The sequence below is a fragment of the Dermacentor variabilis genome, chromosome 8 (assembly GCF_050947875.1).
Source record: "Dermacentor variabilis isolate Ectoservices chromosome 8, ASM5094787v1, whole genome shotgun sequence".
In the NCBI taxonomy this organism is placed as follows: Eukaryota; Metazoa; Arthropoda; class Arachnida; order Ixodida; family Ixodidae; genus Dermacentor; species Dermacentor variabilis.
In genome coordinates, this window is record NC_134575.1 from 1,334,703 (window position 1) to 1,342,557 (window position 7,855).

General features: G+C 47.4%; 1 pseudogene; it reads left to right on the forward strand.

Moving 5' to 3' along the window:
* Positions 1–6,089: 6,089 nt before the first annotated feature.
* Positions 6,090–7,418, forward strand: LOC142590806 (uncharacterized; annotated as a pseudogene).
* Positions 7,419–7,855: the final 437 nt, after the last annotated feature.

Genomic DNA, 7,855 nt, shown 5'->3' on the forward strand with positions numbered 1-7,855 from the left:
TGATCGTCCTCTAAAAGGGGGCGCAACGAAGCAACCACTCGATTTTTCTTCGAGAGCTATGACAACTTTGCGAAGTACCATGTGATCCACAGTGATGGCAATATAACAGCCAGAAAACTCTCTCCCTTCAAAGTTTCGAAGTGTCTAAGAGACACTTAGGTACAGGATTCAAAGCTACAAGGATGGCTAGTGGCGACATCCTTCTGGAACTGAAAAACTAAGAGCAACTTAAGAAGCTTTCAGACCTCAAATGCATTGGTGACATCGACGTAACTGTCACGGCGCACCATTCGATGAACAGTGTTCGTGCTTTATGCTTGATCTAAGTGATGAAGAATTGCTTGAAGGTTTTGCGGAACAAAACGTGACCAAAGTTCAAAGAATCATGATCCGTCGGAACGACACTGAAATTCCCACAAAATATGTAATCCTAACATTCGGCTCCATCACACTACCAGGCTCAGTCGAAGCAGGCTATGTGAAAAGCCGTTTGAGGCCTTATATCCCCCAATCCTTGACGTTGTTTCAAATGCCAGAGGTTCGGGCACAGCTCTTAGCCATGCAGAGGAAAGTTAACGTGTGCCAAATGCAGTTCTAACGATCATCCATCTAATAATTGTAATGCTGAATCACAATGCGCGAACTCTGAAGGGGATCATCCTGCCTTCTCACGGTCATGCTCTATCTGGAAAAAAGAGAAAGAAATTGTTGCCCTTAAGACCAAGGAAAACATCACATTCTCTGAAGCGCGAAGGCGACTTACATTCCATCACAACCAAAGTTTTGCCGCTGAGAAGAGGCAGGGGGCACTCTTCCAACGGCCTAAAGAACTCGCCCTGGTCACACGCAGTGAACCACGGGGGACTTTTCCTGCCCCCACAAAGGCAGCACCCAGTGCTACCAAATCCAACAACACGCAGACCTTGCTCTCGCAGGGCTGCATTACTGTGCGAAAACCGAGGCCTGAGACACGTCTCCTAGAGTCTCGTGACACCGCCTCCACTGCCTCTGAGAAGGATATGGAGGTTGACGCATGTACATCGGTGCCAGTGGCACCAAAAGACAAGCGCAGCTTGCCTGAGGGATGCAAAAAAGAAAAATGAACCCTCGAGTGATTCCACCAAAACCAAAACAACATCACTCTGCACAGAACACTTCCGAAAACACCGTTGTCATAATGGGTGTTCAGATATTACAATGGAATGCTACAGGGCTTTTGCATAACCTAGATGGCGTCAAAGAATTTTTATCTACGTATAAGCCTAGAGTGTTCTGTGCTCAGGAGACGCACTTAAAATCAAGTGACTCGAGCTTTCTAAATCAGTTTGGAATTTTTCGGAAAGACCTGATGATGGACATGCTGCATCAGGTAGTGTGGCAATAATATCAAAGACTGTTGCATGCCAAAACCTAAAACTTAACACGCCTTATGAAGCAGTAGCCGTACGAGCTATTTTGCTTAATATGCTTATTACTGTATGCTCTTTGTACATTCCACAAGACAAGCGGCTCGACATTACTGAGTTTGAAAAACTAATAGACCAGCTTCGCTGAGCCGTATATTGTGATTGGTGATATTAATGCTCATAGTGGACTCTGGGGGGACTCACGCTGTGATGCAAGAGGCCGCGTAATTGAAAAATTCGTTCGATCCTCTGCAGCATCCCTGTTTAACAAAATGTTCCCGGCTTATTATAGCCCTACACATAACACCTACTCCTCAGTAGATCTGGCGGTTGGTTTGCAACACTTCTACCATGGTTTGTCTGAACCCTGATATTTGCGAAGGGTAGACATTCATGTTCATCAGCAACCAGTCCAGGCCTGTCAATACCATCTTCTCCATAAGATAGCCGATGCAACTGAGAAGAGCTATCGGACGATAGGAGTTTATCTTTGTTGGAGACTTACCAGGCTTGAGGACAGGGGTAACACGAGCTCGTTTGCAGCTAGGTTCAAGAAGGTCACTCTCCCAGCTGGCATTGAAGATGGCGAGGAGGCGCCTCTTTGCCTTGTCGCCTAAATGCGATAAGTCGGCGTAGCTGACCCGGTCAGGGTCAGGAGATGTCGCCTTCTTCACCAACGCCAACACACCAAGCATCTCCGTGATATAAAACTGTTTGTCTACTGCAATTTTTCTCACTGCCGTTGAAACCTTCTGTTCTGCTCAGTGCAATGTTGCGAGCACGGCTGCAGCAGTGATCTTAGCGAAGAAAGTCTCCGCCACGTCCACCTCGTTACTGTTACGGGATAGTGCAATAGAACTGATAGGATGCTGTTTAGTAGGCGTGGTTCTCAAGCTGCATACAATGCTCCATGTTCTTGACAGCGGTTTTCTGTGATCAAGTTTGTAACAGAAGGCCTGTCATTACCTCCGGTCCAGCTTTTCCAGGTGACGTTGGATATGTAATCGGTTGGGCCGTGGTGCATGTGAAAAATAAAATTTGTTGAAAGTTAGCGCTCGTACTGTTCGTGTGTGTCTGATATTTAGTGTCTCGTCCCCTGCGCGCTTTTCGTCGCTATTGGCATTTAGTTAGGTTTTTATGTGGGGGTGGGAATATTCTACATTGCAACTTAGTGCATGATAATTTCCTGATCCAGGAAGTTGAGATTCGTGTCGTTTTCGACGGGCAGCTGTGCTTTCCTGAGCAACTGCCATAGGAGCAGTTCGAGCTGGTAATCGAGTCGGTAGAGACGGGAACCCATTTTTGTCAACTTGTTGGGGATTGCAGGTGGTTACAACTGCCTTTTTAGGTGCATTTTTTGCCAGCTGTAGGGGTCTTCGCTTGGCCACTGTCTAATTTCCTGTTGCTGGCGTAAGGAAGCCTTTGCCGATTAGTACCAAGCGTTGTGTTTCATCTTGTAAGTGTAACTGTTACGAGTGTAGCCGAGCAGTTCCGAGAGCCCGACCAACTCTCACGTCGCCGTCACCGGACAATGGACCAATCGACCTACGACATCAACTATAGCACGACCGTGCACTCGGGATCGAGCTTTGAACTTTCTCTGCCTTTACAGGACGGCGCAAGTATCGCCGTGAAACGGACAGCCATCTAAAATGAAACCATAACACTAACAGTTTCTACGCAAAATAGCGCGGCGAGCAGACGTGGATTCGGGCTTTTTTTCAGAAGTTGGGGCACTTTGGGTCTTCATTTCCATAGGCAGATCGATTGCAATTGCCCTAGCAGCGTGGGCACCGTGCTCGCAACCTGCAGGCACCAGCAACGTGACTTGGAGCATTGGCACTTGGACCACTGTCTCGGAGATTCAATGTACTCGTACACTCGGTAACGTGTGTAGTGAGAAATGACGTACTCTGGAGAACTTTCTGTGGCAAACACAATACGGACGTTATACGGCTTGACAAGTGTCATATTCCGAAGAATTATAATGGTATCGGCTTGATAAAGGTCTACAGGAACTGCCGTGATGACGTCTTCTTCACGATTGCTGGGCTGTGACTCGTAGGCCTGAGAAAGTAATTCAGCAGTACTTTGTATTTTCAGAAGGCGTTCCGAAGCTTCTCAATGGTGTGTATAGACTGCCAGGAAGGTCTAACGCTCATTAGGCCGTACTTGCAGTACTCAATCTTGTACTACCGCTTCAAAGGCTGTCGTCAATGTGGACAGCTTGAAGCGTGTGGTAATTTGCTCGGGAGTTTTGGGCTTATATATGACGGTTACGGTAGCCATAGGCGTGCTTTCAACTGGAAGAGTTCACTGGCACGAGCGAGCTTTTGGATCCGCGGCAGCGTTTTGGAGGTGGTATTTCACTGTGTTTTTCCGAGCCGCCTGAAAAATTTGCGGTAGCATCCATATAAGTAACAGTAGCAGAGGATTCTGACATATTGACGCTTTAAAACGCGGACAGAAGTCAGGGAGATGTTCTTCAATAACAGCAGGACAACCTGTTCAAACAAACAGAACAGAGACCACATCTTCTTCGTCCTCTTCAAATCCCACTGACCCAACAGACGGAGTCCGTTAATGCTCCCATCGTTGTGGTCGTCTGCATAGAGCGCACACGTAACTTGTCTCTCCCTAAACGAGCATCGCCCCGATGCTAGACCAGGAGTCTCACTTGAAGAAGTAAGGGCCTCTCGAATAGTCATTCGCTCTCATACGGCTTCATGCGTACAATGTGCACAAGTTCAGGACGGTGCGGGCGGTGCCGCTTACAATCCGCCCTTTTTTTCGTTTTTCTGTGCTACCCTCTGCCGCACGCCACTGGAAACGTTTTGGAAGGGTGCCGGGGCTTTCGCCGGTTGATTTGTGTACATGCGCCCGTGTTGAGTACGCGTCAACTTTGCGTTTCGTGGATAGCGAAGCATCATTAATGGCTTCTCCAGGGCAGAATATCGTTCCTAGAAGCCAAGAAGCACTCAATCACCACTGTGTGAGCAGGCCTTAGTGCACTGTTGTGCTAACAGTGCGGCCGATAAAAGCACGCTGACTTACCTTTGCCGACAAGGATGCTTTGTAGTATGCTGTCGATGATTTGTGCACTAGGACCTCGCTTTTTGTATTATTTTTAAACATAATTTAGACATTTCGCATATTCAAGAAGTCTTCGAGTGTAGCCTTCCGCGCCGGGTTTATCAAAACGCTACACTTGTTTACATCGATATCTACAGACACAGATCGTTGTTAGCGTCAAATATTGTGGAAAAGGCGCATCGCTGATATGAAATAATGTCAAAACGTAGCAAAAATTACATATCTGCGCATATGTGCCATGTTGTTCAACCCTGAGACGAGTCAATATGAGCGGCTCAGCCACTTCAACAACGGCAACTGTGATCTAGATAACATATTAAGCCTGGTTATTTATTGCTGATTCTCACTTTTCTTCATGTCCATCATACGTACAGTATGCGCGTGCCATAAAACATTGCGAAAACTGTGCTCACAAGAATTAAGTGCTCATCTTTAGGCCGTGTTGTTGTTTGTCGAAAACGGGGATACCATGACTGACAACATTGGTATAACTGAGCGAGACAGTTGTTTATGCTGCTGTATACCGAATGCATCGTCGCTTGTTTCCTGTTCGACGCAGAGGTAAGCACTACATCTCTGCAACTGAGAAAGTTGTGAGCATAACAACACGTACAGACCCACCCATCTACGTAGCGAATGCGACCGGCAACCGGGTACGGTGACGTACAGATGTTGGCACAGCGCTGCGTCTCCACTAACAGCTTATTGTGCACGTGCGGTGCGAAGTGTCGTTTATTTCAAATCGCTAAGGACAGAACTGAACTATCACAGCAGTTTCCTTGGTCCTAACTCTTGACATTTCAGTTCAAGTCCGCCGGTAGCAAGCGCACGAACACGACGGCGCCAAGCTTAACCTTCGCTGAACAGGATCAACATTGGCTCAAACGTGTGGGGATGCGAGACTCTCACGCGTCCCGTGATATGTTGTTTTCACGATAGCTCCCGTCTCCTGTAATCAGGCTTCGCCGCGTGGCCTGCGGCCCGCGGCAGTCGGTGTGGTTGAAGCGCAGGGCGAGAGAAGGCGCGAGTGTGGTTCTGCTAACGCCACTTAACAGCGGAGTTACTTGGGCGCGGGCAGGTGAAGGGTCTTCCTCTTTGGCTCGGGATCGGCAGCGGCGCGGACGTTCTGCGCGTACGCCGATCCATGCTTCTGCAAGACTGTCTCGCGAAACCTACCCCGGAATGGATGAACACGATTGCTTGAACGCGCCACCGTTCGCGTGACCGTACGCGCGAGCGAGCAGGCGTTGGTGTCCAGCATGGGGCGAACATATTGCTCGTTATAGGTGGATTCACACGCGAGGGCAAAATCCGCCTGCTCTGCGGACAAAACAGTGACGTCATCACTTGAATCCGGCGCAGCCGAGTTAGGTCGCATTCCCACAGCCGGAGGACGTTTGCGGAATCCGCGTGCTTACTCTCGACTCCAACACTACGCACGTTGCCAAATTGCTGGGTACAAGAGTGCATTCCAAGATGGACGGCTGTCGGAGGCGACGTTTGCCCGCGTTGGCTGTTCTACTTGAAGTGAGTGAAGACTACGAGGCGTAGGCTGTAAAAAGTAGACGATTATGCTGTATGAAACTACGGATGTCGAAGAAGACGCTTGGTGTTCAGAGCTTGCTTTATGAAGAGCTGCTCGAGTGTGATCCGGACGAATACAAGCGCCTACTGCGCGTCAGCCGCATGCAGCTTTTCGAACTTATGGCCCGCGTACAACATACAATCCAGCGGCAAGAAACCATCGTAAGACCATCTGTGCCAGTGAAGACACGGCTTCAAATCACTCTTCGCTTCCTCGCCGCAGGTAAGCGCTAGCGTTTGCTTCAATTTGAAGTATCAAATGCCACTTTTGATGAGGCGCGCTGACTTTTTAAGCGAAGGCATCCCCAGCTTTCTCGACCGTGACTGCTAGTGCTCTCCTGTGAAGCGCGTGCTTCACGTCGCGTGTAATGTGCGCGTGCGCTTATTTCCGTTAGCCCATAGACGCAGGAATGAAACGAAGGAAAAAGAACCAAAGCAATCTTTAGCGTCCTACATCTTTGTGCAGTGTGTACAATGACAAACATCTTCGTTGTGACATGACTGCCTTTACCTCTCGCAATGAACAGTTCGTGTACTTCGGCATAGATATAGCAAATACTACGGCGCATAAACATATATTACTAAATCGTTTTGACCGGCACGGCGCATAAACATCGTGCAAGCATGTTGCATAAGAATGTTGGAAATATGGTGAAAGAAAGACAACTGTGTGTATGGAATTTAGTTTCATAGCATGGAAATAGCCGCTTCACAGAGATTCCAATGTGAATATCAGATGTGCGTATTTTATTCGAATGCGGAGTTCTGTCTTCCTTTGTTAATTTTTAGTGTAACCAACAATTTTTTTCTTTTTCTTTTTTTTAATAGGAGAAACGCACTACTCCATAAGCTGACAGTTCAGGGTAGAACACTCAACTGTCAACTAGCTCATAAAAGAGACGTGTGTGGCAATCTAATTGGAGCTGAAAGACGAATTCTCGAAGACTCCCAAAACTGGTAGAGAGTGGTCTACCGTCATGCAAGACTTCAAAGAAAAGTGGCAGTTCCCAAATTGTATAGGTGCAATAGATGGAAAGCATGTGTGCATAATCAAGTCAAAAGATTGAGGCTGTTTATACTTCAACTACAAGAAAACCTTCAGCATAGTGCTATTTGCGCTTGTTGATGCAAACTATAGGTTTCGCTATTTGGACATTGGCGCCCCTGGTTCACAAGTTGATGGCGGAATTTGGCAGTCAATACCTCTGCGAAAACCAATTGATGAACTAAAATGCGGGACTGCCCAAAACCGTGAAAGTGGCAAGTTCGCCGGATCTTCATATGGCCCCGGTTATTGTAAGAGATGATGCTTTTCCTCTGGGTGAAAACTCCTGAAGGTGCGGCGTTTGTTCGCGAACAACGTTTTTAGAAACTCTGCAGAGGTTTAATCAGATAAAGGAAACATAATGGGTCAAATCTAAAAGACCATTCCCAAAAATGAAGTAAATGTTTTGACTACATTGTTCATATTGAACGGGTAACATGCTGCTGACTACAAAAGAAAAAAAGAGAGAGACAGGGCTGAGCGCAGAAAGGACAGAGCGCCCTGCTCTCTCTCATTATGTTTTGGTTGCCCAGTGCGTCATTATCCCACAAATGATGTTCTAGCAAATTATACATACCGACAGAGTAAGGCGCTGATTCTGCATGCCGCTGAGCCATTTCGAGAGAGATCTCTTGCCATAGCTTGTTACGCAGCTGCGCGCTTGCATAATTGGCGTGCTCTATATTCAATAGCGCTTCGAATCCCTCAACAAGAGCCAAAAAAGTGA